The 21,976-nt window shown below is 58.7% G+C and overlaps 1 protein-coding gene and 1 long non-coding RNA gene across 4 annotated transcripts in view; both read right to left on the bottom strand.

Moving 5' to 3' along the window:
• The window catches only part of SUSD4 (sushi domain containing 4), a 93,612-nt gene that overhangs the window by 69,750 nt on the left and 1,886 nt on the right, over positions 1-21,976 (bottom strand). The gene's annotated exons all lie outside the window — the stretch shown is intronic.
• Positions 4,903-6,412, bottom strand: LOC109495493. Its single transcript, XR_002150911.2, has 2 exons — positions 5,664-6,412; positions 4,903-5,572 (listed from the first exon to the last, which is right to left on the bottom strand). It is a non-coding gene; the product is annotated as an uncharacterized LOC109495493 (long non-coding RNA).

Consider the following 21,976-nt stretch of genomic DNA (forward strand, 5'->3'; position numbering starts at 1 on the left):
CAGAGCCACAGGGGAGATCTGCTCCTTCCCACGTACCCGTCACCCGGGGCCCCAAATGCAAGTTTTCCCCTTTTTCTTTAGTCTCGGCTTTCCAAGCCAACCTGTGTGCCCGCCAAGGTCTGCCGTTGCTGCAGACACACAGCTGGACCTGTGTCCCCAGGGGCTGGGACCCAGCACAAATGCACACAGGGCCTGGCAACCGTGGTCGTCCAAGCTGGCTGCCGGAAGCCCTCGTTGACCTCCAGGGCCCTTGTGCTGTCACTGGGCACGAGCGGAGATGAGGTTCTCCGTGGAGACTCTCCGACACAACGCGCCCCACTCACTCCCACCGCGCGGGCCTCCACACACAGGACTCCATGCCTTCTTTAGCCCGGCGTGGAAAACTCCATTTGCTCCCCTAGCCGGGCTCAGGACAGGATCCCGAGGACCCCCACCCCCACCCCGCGTGTGCGTCCTCGTCTTCCCCAAAGGATCACCCCCGCTCACACGGAAGGGTGGTGACAACATCCACACTGTACTGAAAACAACAGTGAAGTCACAAGACAGCTACTAACGGACGGGGCAGCAGGGAGCCCCTGGTGACCCCAGCCTCCCCCACCCCGTGCCTCCCGCCCGCCTGCAACCTGCTCTGGGAAATCCCAGCCCGGCAGCTGTAGAGGCCTCCTGGAGCCCGCACACGGGGCCGAGCCGCGGGGACAGAGGCGCCCACGTGGCCCCAGCTGCCAACCCGTCCTCAGCCCCGAGCACCCCTGCCCCTGGTCAGGTGTCCATTACGAAGTGAAGCCGCAGGCAGGTGGGCACGTTGGGGACTCTGTACGAGCCATAGAACACGCAAATGTGGCTTATAAAACATTCGGAGGCTGCGTGGAGGCTGCGATTAGGAAGTGTAGCCAGGCTACCCCTAAGCCACTTGCGTCGTACGTGACCACACGTCTGCAGGCAGCGTTACACGACGTGTAGAAACGACACGTCTATGTTCAGACACGGCACCTGAATTCCAACAGGCACTGACGGGATTAAATTACCCGGGGGCTCTGGCAGACGCGGTGTTCACCGCTCCAGCATCCGTAACCACGTCCAGGCCCCCAGACACCTGACACAGCCTTCCCGGCTCATCACAGAGACCACACGGCTCCTGAGGGCCCGTCCCCTTCAACCACAGGTCATTAGTCATTTTAAGGCTGTACTTTGGATCTGAGGTTTTAAAATACACATCCCGGGCGCCGAGTGACTTGTTCTTCGATCCTTGGTGAGGGGAGGTGGTGTGGGAGGGTGGGGCCTCCTGACAGGCCACGGGAAAACGGAGCCACGGCTACCACGTCCTCCCGCGGTGCAGTCTGAAGCTGGGTCCCTCGCCTCCTGCCCCCTGTAGCCCCTTCAGGTAGGCGGCCGCTGGGGGGAGCCTCCCAACAGCACCCTCTGCCCCGTTCTCACCCCAAAGGCGGTCGCTGGCCACGTGCCGCGGGCGCCCCGGGCGAACACTGTCCCCCGCACGCCCCGCATCCCCGGGAGACCCGCCTCAGCACTACCGCGGGGCCGCTCACAGCTCTTGGCCAGCTTGTTTTCCTCTCTCCCCCCGGGCCCGGCGTGGCCTTTCTTCCTCGTCCCCGTGACAGAAGCCCACCCCCCCCAGGTGCCGACTGCACCCTCACCGTGTGCCGTCCTGCTCTGTGCACGCACACGCCCTCCTCCCCAAGAACACACAGCGGGGGCCGCGGTTAACGCTCAGACCTGCCGCTCGCCACCCGGGCAGCTACCCAGCCTGGCTCTGCCTGCGTCTCCAACACCGCACGCAGGGTATCGGTACCTCCCTCCAGGGCAGGGGTGAGGCCTCAGTGGGATGACACCCACGAGCCACTCAGAACAGCATCTCGTACTGTTACCCGTGCAAAAAAATTATTCTGAAATAAGTTAAGGTGAAATTAGGGTTTCGTGAACGTGTCAGACTTAACATGTGCATAATTTTTCTCTTTCCCAAGACTCCACTAAAACGACAACAAAGGATTCAGAAAGGGCATAAACCCCCAACAACACAGAAAACAGGGGAAGTGAAAACGCAGAAAGTCTCATTTTTAAAAAATGGAAGGTGGACTGAGGAGTCGGCAGAGTCGTGAAGAGTAACGTGAGGGCGCCCCGGGGCCAAGGAGCCCCAAAAGGTCCTGCAGACGGTGGGGCGGGCGCAGGGAGGCAATGCGTGCGGAAACAGTTCAACCCAGGTGCCCTCCTCCAGGGCAGGTGCGGAGGTTCGTTCTCAGGACGCCCCACTTCAGAGATTTGGGGGCACCAGCAGAGAGCAGGGAAAAGGCACCATTACCCAAAGCAGGCGTTTGAGGGAAAGCGTAAATCTGGACCAGCACCGCCGCCCGCTGCTCTCCCCCCTGTGCAAGAACAGCGGCTCCAGGCCGCTGGCTTCATCCCCACCCCGGAGAGAAGTCGGAGGCTCTGCCCGGAGAGCAGCAGCAGACCTGCTCCATGTGTGTAGCCGGGGACCCCCTGCAGATGTGCACGGCTGGGGACCCCCTGCCTCGAGGAGGTGGCTGAATTCCAGCCCAGCAGGTCCAGAAGGGACCAGTGGCACCTGTGCACACACGGCCCCTGTCGTCATCATGGACGGTCATAAGCCTCCACTTCGAGAAACACTAGGTCACGCCACAGAGAAAAAACTACGACAGCATCATCCTCAAAGATACAAGACAAGAAATGAGACCAGAGTGCCGTTAGATAAAAAAGAAGGGTTCCTAGTAATTAAAATATGGCAGCTAAAACACCTTGACAAAAAAACATGGGAAAAAGTTGTGGAAATCTCTCAGGAAAGGAGACAGATGGAAGGAGGAGCAGGAACATTCCGGGGGAGTCTGGGAGGGCGAGCATCCTACAGACAGGAGCCCGGAAAGAAGGGAAGGACAAGAAGTCATCACAGCAGCGATACCAGAAAAGGCCGTGTGAGGGCGCCGTGCCGGGACCCCAGGGGCTGGGCGGGCCCTTGAGCAAAGGGGCCACGGGGCCACGGGAAGCACAGCGTGGAACCTGCCAGCTGAGGTCTGTCTGCCACGGCCGCCCTCACACGGGGCATGTCCCCCACAGTGCCGGCCACAGCCCCCAACCCTCCTGCGGGAGTCACGCTCCCTGGGGATGATCCGCGACCCAGTCCTTGGGACAGCGTCTGGCAGTGGCACGGCGTCTGCTTGAGGCCAGTCCCAAAGACAAGCCCGCTGTCTGAGAGCGTGGGAGCCGTCGGCCCCGCCCTTCCCGCTGCAGCCCGGCCCCACCCACCACCACCCTTCCCGAGCAGCCCGGCTCCAGGGAACCGGCAGGACTTTAGGCTCCAGAAGCTTCCGGGTCCTTCTGAGCCTCAGCACACAGGCGAGGCTGCCCACGGGGTGCAGAACCGGGTGGGGTGCCGGCTGCCGCCCGGATTGAAAACCACGTAAATCCTGCGTAGGAGCAGGGGCGGGAAAGCCCCCGGGCGCAGAGGAGGCCTTCAGGAGTTAGCGGGAAGGGGCTGGGACGCTCGTTCATACCAAGGCCGTAAGGTCCGCCCTGCTTTGCCCTCCGAGGAGCCGAGACCCACAGGGGTGAGCCGTGGGCCCGTCCGTCTGTCTGTCCAGGAGCCGCAGGAGCTCCTGCGGGAGAGCCCCGAGCGGGCAGGCCTGCGGCCGGACGGGTTCAACGCTGCCCAGCTCCCCGCGGGAACCTGCCCCCTTCGGGACAGGAGCCCATGCTGCGGAGCCCTGGGAGGACCAGGCGAGCTCCGGCGCCCTCTCCTGACTTGGCGCGAACCAGCCGCCTGCTCTAAGGGAGGAATGACCAGGACTTTGGCTCCTGACATACACGTTTGATCTGCCAAGTCCTCCTCGTGAGGCTGCGGGGCCGTCATCTCCTGCTGGGGAGGGGGGTGGGGGGTGGGGCGCCGCCGTCCTCGTAAATGCAAGAGACCCTCCGGGCCTACGAGAACCAGGGCAGCACGCGCCTGCCGGCACACTGACTCGGGGGTCGTCTGCCCCCCACTACCTCACGGAACCCTGAACGCAGAGCCAGATGCCCATCGGGTGCCCGGCAGGCCACAGGCGCGGCCGCAGTGAGCAGGCGGGATCTGGATTCGGCACCAGGAGCGTCGGCCTCCACGGGCGAGGAGCACAACGCCCCGGATGCAGGGAGACCGGGCAGCTGACCCCGTGGATCCCACGCTCCAGGGCCACCCTGCGCGGGGGTGGGGGCTCCCCACAAGCCGCCCTCCACAGATCACCCAGCACACAGCTGCTCCTGGTCCCGGAGCCACGGACGCGGGTCTCAGGTTGAAGTATGAAACCAAATGGCAGGAACATGGAGAAAAGTTGATTAGGTTTTTCTTAAGTGCAATTAACTGTAACTGCAAAAACAGTGCTTGTAATATACGTGGACAGGCAGATATATGAAGTTTTCATAAATGAATGAAAAATGTAAAAATCACCAACAGAAAAACTGAAGAACAACATGAACCAACAATTCGAGCGGTTCAATGCAAATGGCCCATAAAAATACCGGGGTGTCCTCGCTTCCAGGTTGTTGAAAACCCCGCGCCCCCTGGTGACAGTACTCCCGCGCAGGCTGCTCCTCCTCCAGGAAGCCCGCCGGTACCTGCACACAGATGAACCCTCCCCTCTGCTCAGCGCCAAGCTCCCCAGGAACGCGTGCCTGACACGCTCCAACCCGAGCTCCCGAGTTCCCTGCCAGTGAGCACATTCAACACCAACCGGATCCCCTCGGGCGCTTTTTACAGCGAGTAATTACAGCTTCGTTTTCAGGATCATCAGGCCATTTGTTCCCCCACCCCGAAAAACCTCCCCTGTTTTTCAAGCACCAGATATGCAGCACATCAGTTAAATAAATTCTGCGATATGCATAATGCAGAACACTACAAAGTGAGTTAAAAATTATTTATAAGAGATTAATTTTTAAGAGACAACAAAGGACACCACGATTTACCGTTAAGCAACAAATGCAGGTCACAAAATCATGTATACAGTCCCGCTTGGGGGGAAAACGTGCACATGTAGAAAAGATGCCCGCATCTCACTTTCAGCAGAGTTCATGTGACATTTACTTCCTTAGTTTTGTTCTCTAAATTACCTTTAAAGTCTCAACAACAAATACACACACAACCCCTTCGCTATGGGGAACAGATTAAAATCTCTAACCCAAGGGGTCCCCGGTGATCCCTGCACATTGTCTCCCGGGTGCTCCTTGTCCACCTGCCAGCTTTGATCCCTCGGCAGAAAGAAAAAGCCCAGCCCCCGGGCTCTGTGCAGAACCCTCTCCATCCAGCCGCCTCCAGGCCCCAGATGACCCATCTTCAGAAAAAAAAACTAAATAAGGGCACACTGCACTTGAAGAAAACCTCAGATTTCCACTAAGCAGCCAGACCCCCGCTGTGAAGACCTCGGCAGCCCTGTGACCTGACAGATGCTGCTGGTGGTCCAGGAAGAGTCGCACGTGCCCTCAGAGGCAGGAGGATGGCTTCCTTGTGTCCGTCTGGCCAGTTTTCCTGAGTTTCCAACGTTTAGTGCCATTCGCTGTGTTCAAGGCTGGGCATCTGGAGTCAGAAGCAAAGCCGGTTCCACAGAAACGCCCATGAAGTCCCCCCTGGACGGCCCCCCCCTTTTACAAACTCCTCCCGGACTCACCTTCTCGTGCTCCCCCTGCGGCCGCTGCCTCCTACGCAAGGAGAAAGGACGAGGCTGCACCGGGAACCCGCTGTTGCCCCCACACACTCGCAGCCCCCTCGGCCGCCGTCAGAGAAAGAGCTGCGTGCTGAGGTCTCGCCAGGAGCGCCAACCACGCAGAGGGGCGCTGGAACCCCCCGTGACCACCAGCGAGCTAACACAGGCGCTGTGCCCTCGCCCGCACCCTTCCACCCCTGGGGAGTTCCACCAGCCCTCCCCCAGCACCCCTGCACCTCCCTGGCGCCTCGCCGGCTTCTCCAAATGCCCCCGGGCACTGTGACCAGACTGAGGCACAGAGACGCTCAAGGACGTGCCCAAGGTCATGGGCTGTGCCGCTGGGATTCAAATGCAGGCCCCCGGCTCTCCCTGCGCCCCAGCCTCTGTCTGGGGAGCCCCTGGCGGACCCCCAGCCTGCAGGCTCCTCTCTGGACCACGAACGCTGATCTCAGTGACTGCTTCCCAGAGGATGACTCTAAATCTGCTTCCAGAACCCTGACTGCACCTGCCATCCTGATGCCTGCGGGGCAACTCCACTGGCACATCAAACTCTAAGTGTTTTCAGACCAAAGTCATCTTCCCACAATGAGCTCTTCCCCCTGACGTCTCCATGATGCTCACGGACTCCACACTCCTCCCCGGCGCCTGGACCAGAAACTCCACTGCCGTTCCTCTCCTTCCCCTCCGTTCTCTTGACCTCACCCTTCCCTACATGTCCCCAGCCTTCCTTCCCCCCCCATTCCCGCCCCCTCCCCTGGACCTTACTGCCCCCACATGGAGCACCTGCCCGGTCTCGCCGCGGCTGGACCCGTCCCTGGAGCGGCGCTTCCCGGCCTCAGGCCCAGGGCCAAGCTGAGCCACGCGCGAACCCCTAAAGCGTGGCCCAGACACACTGCTCCTTTCTTGGCCCCCAGGGGCTCCCCAATGACCTCCTGATGAGTTCCTGGGAAGGAAACAGTTTGCAAGAGATTAGGAAATTATGCTTCCTGTTGGAAGAGGTTTTGTTCGAGGGGAAAGCGGGCAGGCCGCTGGGAGATCCATCCCAGTCTGACATCTGAGGCGCCAGGGCCGAGTGCCCCCAGCCTGCAGGCGGTGGGGCCGGGGGCTTGCATGGGACCCCAGCCCCGGTACTGCTGGTTTGCTTGTCTAAAAACAGGCATGAACACGGGACCTAAGCCATACGGCTGAACGAGTTCATACGTGGAAAGAAAACACTCGAAACGTGAGAGGCACGAAGCATGTGGGTGAGGAACACCGGCCATCGTTACTGCCATCATAGTCATGTTATCATGACCACACGTCCGGCCTCACTGACCGACTGTCCCCACAACACAGTCTCAGTTCAGGCCAGAGTGAGTCCTCACCGGGCAGCAAGCGAGCCACACACCGGCCCATGGGCGGCCCTGCCCGTGTCCCTACACGTCACCCGATACAGACGCCTCCCTCTTCAAACAAGTCTGAACCCGTGTCTCTGCGCCCAGACCCAATGGCACTGCTTCTGCATCGGCTTTGCCGATCTCAGCACGGTGAGGCTCCGTGAAGCCCCACGGTTTGTGCTCATGAGCGTGAAGTTCTCGGCGTGACAAGTCCTGGGCGACGCCCGCTCCCAGCTCAGGAACCAGCACACACGGCACGGCGTTCACGGGAGCCAGGGCTTCCGCAGCACATGGGGCCTCTGTTCCCAAGGGACACATCGCCCCGTGTGCTAGGGAAAGACAGCAGCCCGGCCAGCCGTATTCCTCAGAGAGGGACCCGTCACACCAACCTCGGGCGGTGCACGCACTGGGCAGCTGACCGCCGGTGCCGCCTGTCCAAGCCGCAGGGGGCTGGGCCCCCAGGTCCCAGGAGAGGGGACGCATCACATGAGGAGACAGAGACACAGACAGACATCTCCCAGGAGACAAAGTCTAGCAGCCGCATAGTGAAGTCTGCAGACCGTCCCCCGTGGCTGTAAATGTGTTTCAGGGAAATACAGAGAAGGATGTGATAGCTCGTGAGCATGTGACATTTATCACCCAGGACACGGGGGGCAGGGCGGGAAGCACCTGTTCAAGAAGGCCTGAAGCGGGTTTGTGGAGGAGGCTCACAAGGACTAATGGAGGCAAGGACCCCTTGTGTTCACTGGGCCATGATCTGGGCCAGACCTTGCTGTGTGTGTGTTTCCTCCTATTATCTCATTTAACCCAAAAGACGCCTGAAAGGCGGGCACTACTGTTACAACCCCAACTGTCTGCAGGGGTGCGAGTGACATCAGAGAGAGGAAACTGGGGTCCTTGGCCGGCTCTGCCGCTCACCAGCTGTGAGAGCCCCGGGCCCGTTTCTGCACGAGTAATGACCGCCACCTCCAAGGTCCCTCCAGCACGGACGCGGGCCGACCACAGATGTGCACGACAGGGACATTGATCATGTTTCCAGTATTCATCACGGAAAACACTGTTTCTCATATGCAACGAAAGCATCGGTTTGTAACACAGGAAACGGTACCATAATCACAGTTACGAAGCCTGTAATGCCTCGGTTTGTCGTAACGACGGGCTGAATTACAGAGACAACTAAGACAGAGGCATCGCTTTTGCAGGTTTATTGGAGTATTTCTCATTCTGTCTGCATTTTCAGGGGAAAAAATAAAGATGGATATTTTTTCCACACATAATTTTCCACAACGGCAGAGCTTCTGGGTCCCGCCCGTCATTCGTGTGAGCGGCGCACACACGAGTCTTCACGCACGCGCGGGGGCGGGTGGGGCACTCACAGACCGTGGGAAGCTGGTCCTCGGGCTGGAGGCTGAGGGCTCCCAGGAGGCAGTGAGCAGACCGGGGGACCGTGGGGAGCCCGGCCACCGCCCGACTGGATGAGGCCGCCGAGGACCCGGGGCCCCGCAGCCACACCAGGCACGCAGATGAGTCGGACACTTAGAACGTCGGAAGGACAGGAAAAAGGAACAGAGCAGATGTTTGGGGGAGAAGGAACCCAGAAAAGATAAGTGCGAATGACTAAACCTGCGATCAGAGCTACCCTCCCGTTACTGTAGACATCAGCCGCCACGTCTCCGCAGGCCGGCTCCAGGCAGTAATTCAGTATTTACCTGACCTAACCCAGACGCGGCCCACGGGGTGGCCTGGGAGCCACGAGCGATTGATTTTGGAGTGGCCAGCGGCTGTGATCGAGTCACAGGAGTGTCTAGCAGCCGGCTGATTAGGTTAGAGCAAACACCATGGCCTATGATTCGGGGAACTCCGCACATTTGAACTTTCAGATGATCCCGGGGCCCCGGTGTCTGCATGTTAGTCTGCGTAGCTTGACCTCAGCCAACGCCTGGTGACTGACTCACCGACTGGAGAGAACACACGAGTAGGAAAGCAATGGTTTGCTGACCCCCATCTCTCTCTCTCTCTCTCTCTCTCTCTCTCTCTCTCTCTCTCTCTCTCTCACACACACACACACACACACACACACACACACACTCAAGCGCATACACACACAGGCACAAACGTGTACACACCCAAGCGTGTGCGCACACGGGCAAGGCCACGTGGCCACGCCAGTGTTCGTGCTGCTGCTGCGTCCGTCTCGCTGCCACCCTTCCTCAGAACTTGGCTCTGGTATCACCTCCTCCTGGAAGCCTGCCTGGTCTCCCCCGGCTGGGATAAGAACTCTGCGTCCTCACGGTATCTTTTTGTCAGAATTCACATTGGTCTTCCCTGGGTATCCGCTGAGGACTGACCGGTGTCCCCCCCCCAATTCACATGCTGAAGCCGAAGCCCCAGTGTGAGTGGGGAGGTCACAAGGGTGGGGCCCTGAGCCCGTATGACTGGTGTCCCAATGAGAAGAGACACCGAGGGCCCCTCTCCCTGCCTCCCCTTCCACGCCCGCGCATACCAGGGAAAGGCCTCGCGAGGCCCTGGCAAGCAGGCACCGGGGAAGCCTGACGCACAGCCCCCAGAGCTTGCCGTGGCCGCCCGGGGTGGCCTGTGACAGAGCCCACAGGTGGGTGCCACGTCCTCACTCCCATTTCCGGTCTGAGCTCCTGGAGCAGGGCTCGCACACAGCAAGCGCTTAATAAGTTCCTACTGAGTAAACGTGACGGGGGGGAGAGGAGAGGAGGACAGAGGCTGGAGCTCAAGGCCCTGCTTGAACCCATCAGGCCAGAGCAAGGGAACCTCGGGCCCTCGCGGCCGCCGCTCGCCGAGGGCAGGACAGGGTTCAGGGTGTCCTTCCGGCCAGTGATCCAGGCGTCAAAAGCAAAAGGGAAGAGAGTCAGAAGTAACAAGATGCTCGATTCAATAACACCCCGGCTGCAGAGCCCACCGGCCTGCCGGCCAAGCCGAGGGGCCAGGCCGGGCTGGCTACGTCCATCTGTGCTTCCGGAGATCTGGATGGAGCGCAAGCCTGGAGCCCAGCCTGGAGGAGGAGCCAGCCGTCCACCATGGAGGCCCGACTGCTCAGGAGACCGGTTATGAAGCATCTAGATGGCGGTCAGGTAAAGAGTCGGCGGGGCCCCTGCCTTCTGACAGTGAAGACAAGTAACGATGGCCAGACATGCCCCTGTGACGGCTGTTCGAGCCTCATGGCACCCCACCCCCATCACACAGACGTGGACGCCGAGGCACAGACACATCAAGTCGTTCCCCCGACATCTGAAGACAGCAGCAGGTCCGGGATTCGCTTTGTTCTCTCAGTGACGACGGCACAAGCCACACGGGAGTCTTGACCTCGTCTCCCTCGTCTGCAGGCAGGGGCCCCGGCTGCGGGGAGGGCGTGAGCGAGCCCAGCACATAAAGCAGGTGCAGTCAAGTAGAGCGGGTGAGGCCCGGGCGACTTGCCCAGGGGGCCCCGAGGCCGCACACCATCCAGCAGACCCCGCGGGGGAGCCAGGGGCTCCGTGTAATGTCCCGGACCAGGCGGCCTCCGTGGCGCCCGGCTCAGGCCAGGATTCTGGTGCTCCCAGGGCTCTGAGGACACGGCGACTTCTTGGACGGGGGCGGGGGAGGGGGGTGGGGAGGGGAAGGGCTGGGGCCGTCCAAGAGGTCACGGGAGGGGTGGGGCGAGGGGTGAGCCGTCTCTGAAGGGACAGGAAGGCTGTGCCCAGGTAGGAAAGGGACGGAGGGCCGTCCAGGCCCGAGGGAGTTGCTGGCAGCTCAGGGCGGCGTGAACAAGTACATTCCTCAGGCCTCATCCGGGTCTTGCTCCTTGCCTTCCCGGGCCAAGGGGGCACCCCTGGTGCAACATCTTCCGGAAAGACGGGTATCAAGGAACACGCGGCCACTTGCTCTGCACCTGGGGGCGGCAACTTTACGTGTGGGCCTGAATCCAGGAAGAGCAGTGGAAAGACAGGCTTTCAGTGTCAACCGAAGGCCCGAGGAGACTCAGGCTTGCTGCAATCTGCCACTTTTCTGCTACGTCACTGAGAACATGACCCAGTTAGCGGCAACATCCACCCAGCAGGTACGAGAGAAGAGCCAAGTGCTAGAGGCCGAGGTGCGTAGGAGACAGCGGCCAAGCGAGGGGAGGCCAGGCGGCCGCTCCGCTTCTGATTAGGGCCCGGCAGCCACTCCACACAGAGCCACACAGCGAGGCGAGGCCGGGGGGAAGAGTTTCAGCCGCCACCCCAGCTGGCGGGGACCCGCCCGCGAGCGTGGTGGCCACGGACACAGGGCAGGCTCACCCCCACTCCCAGCCCCCGGAGAGCGGGGTCTCCCCGCATCCGGAGGGGACACGGGCCCAGTGGTCTGTGTGCTCACTTCCACGGAAATGAAAACCTCGTGCAGACTTCCCACAAAGCCGCTCTCCAGGGACACGTGCCCGCGACCCTACAAAGCCACACAAGGCCCTCTCCCACTGATGCAAGGCACACTGAGCAGGCTGCACGTAAGGACCCTTCCCCAGGTAAGACCCTGGCACCGCACAGCCCCGAGGACAGGCCGGGCCCACAGGCGGCACCGAGACTGGAGGGCAGACAGAGGACCCCGGGCCTCCGGCCCACAGACGCCCGAAAGCAGCTGCAAAGGGGTCTCAGGAAAGACCACACGCAGCTGGCACTCAACACAACAAAGCGTTTGGCGATTCCCTGGATCCAAACGCAGCTCCCGATTCTGGGGTCCAGCGCTCCCAGCACCGAGGTAGTGTGCAGGATGGGGGGGGGGCAAAGAGAGGGACACGAGGACCCCCAGCCACCGTGGGCACTGGGCACGAGGGTGAATCATGTCCAGTTTCTCCTCCCCAAGGCTTCCGTGAGCCCAGAAAAGGCCACCGGGCCTTCCTCTGGCCACACAGGACCTTCTCTGCCTGCAGACGTGGCTCCCCCTGAGCACACTCACAGCTGCCCCCCGAGCTCTCACGTTCGCCCCCGTGGGGGAGGCGTTTCCGTGGAGCCGTGGAAGGAGGTCTCCTTCCAAGCTGCGATCCTGACTCCGGTCCTGCCGCCTCCACGCACACAGCCCGCCCCCGTGAACCCCGTCAAGTGCAGGGGACGCCCCTCTGCCCCGATCGCAGACGAGGAAAACAAAGCAGGGTGAGGTCAAGTGACCCGCCCAGAGAGGACAGCGCTGGCCACAGGGGTGGGCGTGACAGGGGTCGCTCCTTCGAAGGTTAAGTGGCAGCAGAAGGGCAAAGGGCGCACACAGCCCCCGGAGCGCGGAGAAGCCCCGCCCATCACCGCGCACACACGCCCCCCTCCCCCCCTCCCCCCCCCCCCCCCCCCCCCCCCCCCCCCCGCCCCGACCAGTGACCCCGGGAGGGAGGACCTTCCGGCCTCGGGCTCTGCCCTCCCAGCCCCCACACCTGTGCACAGGTGCACGGCCAGGTGCAGACGTGCAGAGTCCCAGGTGCTTGAACAGCATCCCGAGAACAGCGTGGGAACAAATCTCGGGCCCACGTCTGGAGGAGCAACCAGCCCAGGGCCAAGTCCCGCCGTGGTTTTACTATTACTGTGGCCGATACCGCGGGCACGACTGCCTTCTCCTCTTGACACCTGAGTGTGGGTGTTTCCCAGGCTTCACCCTCCAGCCCTCCTCATGGCTCCCCCCGCACGCCCCTCCCCAGAGGGCCCCTCCCTCCGTGCGGCTCCGCTCCGCTCCCCCTCCCCAGAACCCGACCCGGTCTCAGCTGTACAGATCGCGACCGAGTGGACGTCCTGAAGGCGACACAAGCCTGCTGGTCACGGGAGCCCTGCCCGCCAGCAGCCCTCCTCCGCCCTCACCCGCCAGCTGTCGGCCCCATTCCCGACTCCTACAGGCACCTGCTCCTCTCTGCTCAAAGCCCTCGTGGGATGGGCCTCGGCCGGGGGAGAGCTTTCAACCGGCGGCCCTGGAGTTCGGGCCGAGGGCAGCGCCCTGTTCTGTCCCGACTGTGCCCTCTGCAGAGCCACCGGCAGAAACACAATAAAGACGGTGAACAGCTGGGGCGCCTGGTGGCAGAGTTGGGTCACGATCCCAGCCAGCATCGTGGGATCGAGCCCCGTGTCGGGCTCCGTGCTGACATCGTGGAGCCTGCTTGGGATTCTCTCTCTGCCCTTCCCCTGCTTGTGCACATGCACCGCCCCCCCCGAAGAATAAATAAATAAAGGCTTATACCTTAAAAATAACCAAAGACAACGAGTAGAGATGGCTCTCCCTCTCTCCCATCTCCACGTTGCTAAAAACTCCCTTCCTAAAACGAAGATCCAGGCACATCACGTCCCTGAAGACACAGGTTGTCGGCTCTGACTGCCTCCAGTGGTGGTTCAAGTTCCTGATCCCTGCGGTTAGCGCGGCTGTGGGTCCGGCCTGCCTGCCCTCTGCTAAGGCTGCCCTCTGGACAACGGTCTCTGGTTAGCCTTCCCCGTGGACCCGCCACACCACGTCCCGACCACAGGGGCCACGGACCAGCACCACCGGGTGTGCTTGTTACCTACTCAGGTACTTGTTAGGCGACAGCTTTTCAGGACAAAGGAGGCTCCCGGTAACTGCACCACCCACGGTGAACGGAACAAGCACTCACTGCTGGTCCGTCGGTGAGGGTTCTGACCCCTCGAACACTCATCATCCCTCTGTTGGTGCATCTGGCCCTCACGACAACCATGGCAGGCAGACGGTCTTCCCATTTCACAGGTAGTCACAAGGAGGCTAAGGCAGCAACTAGGTTACCAGCCCTTAGCCAGCCAGTGACCGCGCCAAGGAACCCCGGCATGTGAACTTTGTCTCAAGACACCAAGTCGTACCCCCCACGCCGTCATGACAGGCAGACGAGGACCTCTTGTCTACAAACACTGGTGTCAGTGGAAGGGAGGCAGGAAAACACGGAGTCCCCCAGGTACCATCCAAAGAGAAAGAGCTGGCAAGGCTTTGAAGTCGACACAGCAGGGGCGCCCGGCGGTTCAGTCGGACGAGCGGCCGACTCTTGATCTCAGCTCGGGTCACGAGCCCAGGGTCACAGGATGGAGCCCCACATCGCGCTCTGTGCTGACATCGTGGAGCCTGCTTGGGATTCTCTCTCTCTCTGTCCCTCCCCCACGCTCTCCCCCCCTCTCTCTCAAAATACATAAATAAACATTAAAGTAAAATTTAAAAGTCCACACAGCAGTTCACAGCCAGGTTGTTTCACAGCAGAGGAAGCGCAAACATGACTTAAACAGAGGTGGCCCCAGCCAGCCATGGAGCGCATTCTGTCACACCGTCCTTAACGTGCACGTGTCCCCGAAAGAAACGATTACAATGCACTGTTGGCTGGGGTTCTGACACTGAGACTCTGAAGGGTCTGGTTCCGAGAGTCCCTCTCGGGATGAGCCCCCTAAATCCATCACACTTCTGCAAAGCAAGACTACTTCTTGCCGGGACAGAATCAGCTTCTTGTGAGTTTGCAGGATGAGGGGGCCCAGGGTTCCTCCGCGTACTGAGAATCTGAACGCGGGAGGCCAGATCCAGAACGCTGCCTTACATGCACAGACCTGAGGAGAACGTCTCTCAGGAGAACGTCCTTCTGCCGGCCTCACCGCTCAATCACACACATCTTTCACAAACGCAACCAGACCGAAGAAAATGAGATGTTTGTGTTCAGTTACTCTGAGGAAAAGGAACAGAGCCCACGAACGACCTTCCTGGTCACTCCGTTCCCACGCTGCTAGCTCCGCGAGATAAGCCACCACTTTCGAACAGAAACCTTGGATAACCAGGTCGAGTCTCCATTTCCAAAAACCCTTACTCATCTTCCCTCTTGAAAAGTTCAATTTACTGGGATGACGACAAATGATCACTGGTCAAGCTTATCAGGCTCCCCAACTCCCCTCCCTTCTCAGAATAAAATTCCATTCCCGGGGCCTGGACCTGCCTGTTGCAGGTACATACCTGTGTCTGCCCCCACCGCCCCCCCCCCCCCGGGGCCCTCAGGACCTTCGCTCTAGAGTGGAGTCATGGCGGCTCATCCGCTAGGATGCTCCCAGGTGCCCTGTCATTTCCAAGTAACTTCCAGAATCATTTTGTTTTCCTTCTCTGACGTTCCGAGCTTACCTCATTTAAGATTAATAAAGCAATTACGATACTCTCAATTAAGAAGCCATCTAAAAATGCACTCTTAATTTGTGTGCAACTCCCATGATTTGTTTGTTTTTCCTCTTGAGTGGATAATTCCTTCTGTCTTAGAGTAGTACAGCAGTCTCTTCCTCAAAGAAGAAATATCGGACCAAATCCTTCCCTAAAACTCAGCACCTTAAGCTCAGTCCGTGAAATGCACCTTCCTGGACAGCAGACTGAGCAATTTCAGATTTCGCCAACTACCAAACCCTATTCTTACCTCAAAGTTAACCTTCCAGAAGGAGCAGTTACTCACGCTCATGACCCTCAGATACAACTGTCTTCTTCCGCTTGGAAATGCACTAACTACGCTGTCCTGTACCTCACACGACTCGAAGACAGGTGTACCAGTCGGGCCCGTGGGACGTGGAGGGGAGCCTCGACCCACCCGCCTGGCTCCCAACCTGCTTTGTCTATCTTGAGACACTAGGAGATCCACCTCGCTGAAAATATTTCTTCAAATTAAAAAAAAAAAAAAAAAAGGATGGGGGAGGGAAAAAATCAAAACCTCCTCATCCTCCTGGGTTGCCAAGAAAATCAAAGGCAGTGATAAAGTCCATGTGAAAACAGCCGGCAAACAGCACATAAGCACATATTAACTAAAATTAATCGCAGGACAAAGGGCCTCGCAGATGAAGGCCATCACGCCGAGGCCACAGGCAGTAGGTGGGGACAGTGTCCCAGACCCCGTGTGCCCAACCCTGTGCCCCTCAGCACGGTGGAGGGGTTCCTGGCCTCGTGGATTCCTCACAGATTCCTGGCCGCTTCCTCCCTCCCTTCAGGGCTCAAGGCGCCGGCACTCAGGCCTTCACTTTCTCCTGAGTTGTGGGGTTTCATATTGTTGATTTGCTTGTGTGTTTTCCCCTTTACGGTCATAACACAAGACTTCACTTATATCAGTTCCTAAATATTTGGTAACTGTGGCTTAAAAAGCAATGCTTGGGGCGGCTGGGTTGGCGCAGTCGGTTAAGCGTCCGACTTCAGCCAGGTCACGATCTCACGGTCCGTGAGTTCGAGCCCCGCATCAGGCTCTGGGCTGATGGCTCGGAGCCTGGAGCCTGCTTCTGATTCTGTGTCTCCCTCTCTCTCTCTGACCCTCCCCCATTCATGCTCTGTCTCTCTCTGTCCCAAAAATAAATAAAAAACGTTGAAAAAAAATTAAAAAAAAAAAAAAAAGCAATGCTCGCCTTGAAATACAATTAAAAAAAAAACAAAAACGCATGTAGTGATTGGGATTTCCACACCTACAGAAAAAACTCGTGATAAAAAAGATAATCTGGGTCGCCGTGCCTCACTTACCAGCTGGGCGACCCTGAGCAAGTTGCTGAATCTTCTGTGCCTCGGTTTCCTCGTCTGCAAAATGAGAACCAGGAACAGCGCCAGCCTCGGACAGGTGTGGTGGGGATCCCGTGAGCTAACAGATGTAATCGCTGAGCGCAGCCCCGACACGTAGTGAACGGTCTCTAAAGGTTCACAATTGGTAGCACTGTTACTAGTGACTTGCAGACCGGTCACTCACTCGGACGGTGGCCAGCCAGAAACTCTGTTTCTCCTTTTCCCAATCGTCCATGTTGGCAACAGGTGCACAGCTCATTCTTGTGAGAATGGACCGATACATCGATAAAATGGCGAATCCGACCCACGAGAATATGTATCTGGTCCTAAAAGCTGTGCGAGGTTTTGGTGAAATGTGACTGAAAACACATTAGCAAAAAATATTTTTCTGCCCCTTCTTTCCCTCAGTTCAGAGCCAAGGATCCCAACGGTCTCTTCAGACACACTGCTGCTGCGTGTGGTTATTTCACCGTCAGACACAAAACAAACTTGCGAAGAAGGCAAGGATCAGGAAAAGTAGCCTGGGGAAACCAACCTTCTCGTCCGTATCAGTGAACAAGACTAAGTTCTAAACTGAATAAAAACATACACGAGGGGCGCGTGGGGAGCTCAGTCGGTTGAGCTACCGGCTCTTGATTTTGGCTCATGGTTCGTGAGTTTAAGCCCCATGTGGGGCTCTGTGCTGACAGAGCCTGCTTGGGATCCTCTCTCCTGCTCTCTCTGCCCCTCCCCTGCTGGCTCACACACTCTCTGTCTCTTGTGCAAAATATAAATAAACTTTTTAAAACAGCGTATGTGAAAAAAATAATTGTACGCAAGCATTTCACATCTAAGCTTCTGAGAAGAAACCGGCCCGTACTCGGGTGTTTCCCTGGGAGCAGGACTGTGCCCCTCGCTGTGGGTGCCCAGGGCACAGAGCAGACACTCGGAAGAGACCAACATGTGGGTGCAAGACAGAGAATCAGCTTTCCAGAGAGGTCGGCACCCATCAAATGCCCGTCATCACGGAATCAGAGAACATCAGCGACATGGAAAGAACTGAGCCCGGGAGAAGCCGCACCCCTGCCCGAAGCCACGTAGCTATTCAACGGCAAAGACTGAACGTGATCTGTCAGCCCGGGAAGATGCCAGGCTCTCGCGCTGCCGCAGGGCTCCCCGCGGAGGGCAAGTCTCCGGGCCTCTGGGAGCTTTTGAAACATACGTCGGACGCCAGGAGAGATGTTGTGGGTGCTTCTCTCCACCCACAGTTCTGGTGTCCAACCAGTATTTACTGCAGGGAGATCGTCACCTCCCCCTTCATTACCGCAGGAATTACGGAACCACGACTCTCTCCGCCTCGCCACTCAGGCCTCAGAGACGACGGATCTGCTGGCCGCCGCCGGAAACCCTTCCCGTGTCTGCGACAGCCCTCAGATTCCACCTCGCGGGTACATCGACAGAGCTTCCAGGCTGCTCACGTGTATTAAGGCCTTTTGTCGAAGAAACGCACTTTGTAGTTTTGAGGAGTTGGGACCTCGGATTAGAGACTGAGGTAAATGCAGTTTGAAATCGTGACTTTTAGACACAGCGTTGCATGAAAAGCTCCCACTCTACCAGGTAACAAAACCTTCTCGATAAGATGCCAAGGGCCCGGCACCTCCAAAGGAGAGAGCCAGTCAGGGCATTTGTGTCTCAGTGCGGGCACAGGGCCGGATGCCATGGCCACGTGGCCTCAACGAGACCCCAAGGAGCTTGATTCAACCCCACTGGTGTCACAACTCTGACGCACAGAGAGGGCAGTCAAGTGGGGGGTCCCAGGTCAGCAATTCGCAAGCAGAGAGAGGAAACCTAGCACAGCTTGGATGGTATCGTGCACCTGCCCCAAACCCCTCAGCAGGTCCCCACAGCCTGCGGTGAGACATTCAGAATCCTCACCAGGCCTCCCAAGACCCTTACAACAGGGTTCCCACCTGTCTGCCCTCCTTACTCTCTGGCTCCCTGCAGATACTCTGTTCTAGACCATCCCTACTCTCTGGCTCCCTACGGATGTGCTGTTCTAGGTTAACCGGACTGTTTGCTCTCCCTGAATAAGACAACCCCTGACCGCCTCCACACTTCTGCACAAGGTGTCTCTCCCCCTCCCTCGGTGCTCCAACCACCCCTCCCACAGACACCAGCCGAAGGGCCACCTCTGCTCTAGAGCCTTTGAGGATTGCCCCTCCAGCCTCCGAGACCACCTCCAAATGGAAGTGGCCTCAACTACCCTGAGACCCTTGCACTGTGGTGAGCACCCGCGGTAATTATTTTCTAAACAGTGGGGCAGGGATCTGGGACTCCTTTCCTGCTGTCGGTCAACATCGGCAGAGCCTCTCCTGTATGTCAGATGCTGTCCTGAGTGCCTGAGACACAGAAGTGAATGAAGTCCAGGTTCTTGCCTACAGGGGGCTGACGGTCCAGTGGATGAGACAGCGCTAGCAGGGAGGGTCATACGTGGCGCAGTGGCAGCTCACGTGAGGGCCCAGTGGCCAGGGAAATACGAATGACAGCGCTTTGAGTTTGGAAGTGAAATTTGTTCACTGGGCAGAAAACCAAAGAGTAAGAGAGGGTCCTTCTAGGCAGAGGAACATTATAGACAGCAGTGCCTAGCACAGGGTGTGGACGGGCACACGGTATCTACTGAACGAATAAAGCAAAGGCCTGGAAGGTTCTGGCACTGTCCCAGACCCCGCCTCATTACCACCTGCACTGACTCAGTGCCTACGTGGCTTCCATCCCGCACACCGAGCCCTGACGTCAGGTCCTCGGTTTACCCAGGACACTGAGGCTTCCAGGGCCCCAGGCGCCGAAGCTGTGCAGTGTAGAGCCCCGCCTGCGATTCGGACGGGACGTGCTAACGAATCTGGCCTCAGGGACTGACTTACAGGGCAAACTCTTAGTCCTCTTCCTGTGCGGTGCGAACCCGGCAGGCAAACCCCCAGCAAGCACACCGGGAGGGAGACTCTGGGGACAGTGGGGCTCGTGTCTCTCTATAAACCTGGTGTTAGTCCCCTCGGGGATTTGGTCTTAGTGGCCCCAAATGAGGGCCCTGTGTCCTCATTTCCAAAAAACAGCCTGGGAAGAGCCACGGAGAAGTCACTTCGGGCCAACTCGGGCCCACGGATGCTCTCCAAGGTCTTAAAGAATTGAAGCGAGTCTGCCTTTCCAGGACAAAGCGTTTCTCTTCTGACAAAGTTCTTTCCCCCCTTCGTCTGGTCGTCTTCTCAGTTCCTCCCCTTTCTAGCTCAGGCTTTTTCGGTGATACTTGCATCGGATGCATGCTTTTTCCTCCTAGCTGAGACTACAAAATCTTGCTATTCTGTTTCTTTTCCCCTTGGAAACAATCAAAAATGAAAATCCACATTTCAGAACAGTGTCTATTAAAATACACATCTTTTTTGTGGACGAAAGCAAAAACAAAAAAGAAAGCCCTCTGTGAGTGCTGGTTTTCAGCTCTGTGCATCACAGGAACGTCGGGAGACCTCTCCTCCCGCCCCCTCCCCACCCCCGGCCCTTGCACTTGGTGACTGGGAGTGAGTCTGGGGTCAGAAGCAACTTGTTGAAGGAATGCCTTCGTCTAAAGCACTGATAATCAGTGTGGCCCTCCAACCGTTAGCAAGGCATCAGCTGGGAGCGTGTTGGAAACGTGGAATCTTCCGGACCGACCCCCCCAGACCAACCAGAATCTGCCTTTCGGTAAGATCCCAGGGAATGGCTCTGTCTGTCAAATCTCAGAAGCACGGGTGCGGAATCAAGGGATTTGCTTCTGCGACCACCCTGGGGCCTGCGGGTGGGTCTCTGCCCCGAGAAAGAAGTCTCTGTATGGCGTCCTCGGTAGGACAGCCCCACCACCCTTTGCACCCGAACTGTTTACTCGTGGAGGAATTAGGAAAAGACGATCCCCTCCCAGAAGCCACACGGGCAGCCCGAGGGAGTTCAAGATGAAACCGAGGTGGGGGCTAGCCCTTCCGCGGTGCATGAGTGCCTGAAAAGGCCCAGCTCTGAACTCAGACGGGACAGGCGACGCTCACCCCGTCCTCCCTCAAGGCTCTGGACGCTCACCCCATCCTCCCTCAAGGCTCTGGACGCCGAGCGTGACGGCTTCTCCTCCGAAGACGCGGTAACGGACGTGTGGTGTGACCGGACGGTGACTAACCTGAGCCCGAGGGGCCGTGCTGAGCACTGAGCTGAGATTCTTGAGGAGAATCTCTGTGAGCACGAACAGTAGCATCGGGGGCACAGCCACCACGCTGCAACCAGGCCGCCCTCCGAGCTCACGCTTCCAACGACAGCGGTCGGGCGCTACACAGATAAACCCAGATATCCCTCGCTCTGAGGGAGAAATGGGCCCAGGGGATGGAAAGAGCTCATGGACCTGGTTTGAGAGATCAAAGCTTGAATGGAGGGGGGAGGGGGGAAACAACAGGGAAGGAAAAGGCCCAGCCCCACGCGTGCCCTCCTGGCCCCCAGAAGCTATGGCCGCAGCCCCGGCAGGCGGCACAGCTCCTGGCCAGAGGCCCCTTTGCCCACATCCTCTCTGAAGAGAAAACCTGCCTGGGAGACTTTTCTATAAATACAAGAGCACCAAAAACGTCCCCCCTTGTTAGAAAATCAAACAGCCCAAACCCCGTCCCCAGGGTAAGGCGAGCGTCTCATCACTAATTCTGAGACCAGCACGTCCCAGAAAGCTCCTTGATGCTCCAGAAGTCGTTCAGACGGCTCAGCAACATGCCCCAGCTAGGGAGGACTCTGCCATAGGGCCCCACCCGTTACCCCTCCCCCACTTTTGCTAATTTGTCACCATGCCTTCCCTCTCCGCCTTCATTCTCTGAAACAGCAATATTTGAAAACAGGAAATGGCTTGCGTATATCAGTCAATACCTGCTTTTCCACCAATTATCGTTTATTTATATACGAACAGCAGTTCAGCTCCGGAAACACGAGCCTTCCCGTCTCACAGGTGCGCAAGCGCTCCCAGAAATGCGGAGCGGGCAGCGATGACCCACAGCGATGAGGTCGCTAATGCAGACGAGGGTCCCCATCTGTCCTCCTCCTCCCCTCCCCCATGAACCCCAACAGCTGGAGATGCGCCACTGAATCGGAGGCTACGATTTTACTTCGGCGCCCTAGACCTCACTCTCCGTGACAGACCCCGAGGAGCAGAGCGGCCCCAGCGACACACCTCCGGGAAGCCCTGCACCCCACCCCGCCCCTACTTCATGCAAACGGAACACCCCCCCCCCCAGGAGAGAGAAAGTTAACTTTCCCACAACCCCGTCCCTCCGCCGGCCTGGCCCCTCCACAGGCCCCACACGCTCACAAAGGGGGTGCCCCCAACTCTCGCCTAAACCCAGGGGCTGAAACCTGGGGCACAGACAGGGG

This window comes from Felis catus, chromosome F1 (genome assembly GCF_018350175.1).
Source record: "Felis catus isolate Fca126 chromosome F1, F.catus_Fca126_mat1.0, whole genome shotgun sequence".
NCBI lineage: Eukaryota > Metazoa > Chordata > Mammalia > Carnivora > Felidae > Felis > Felis catus.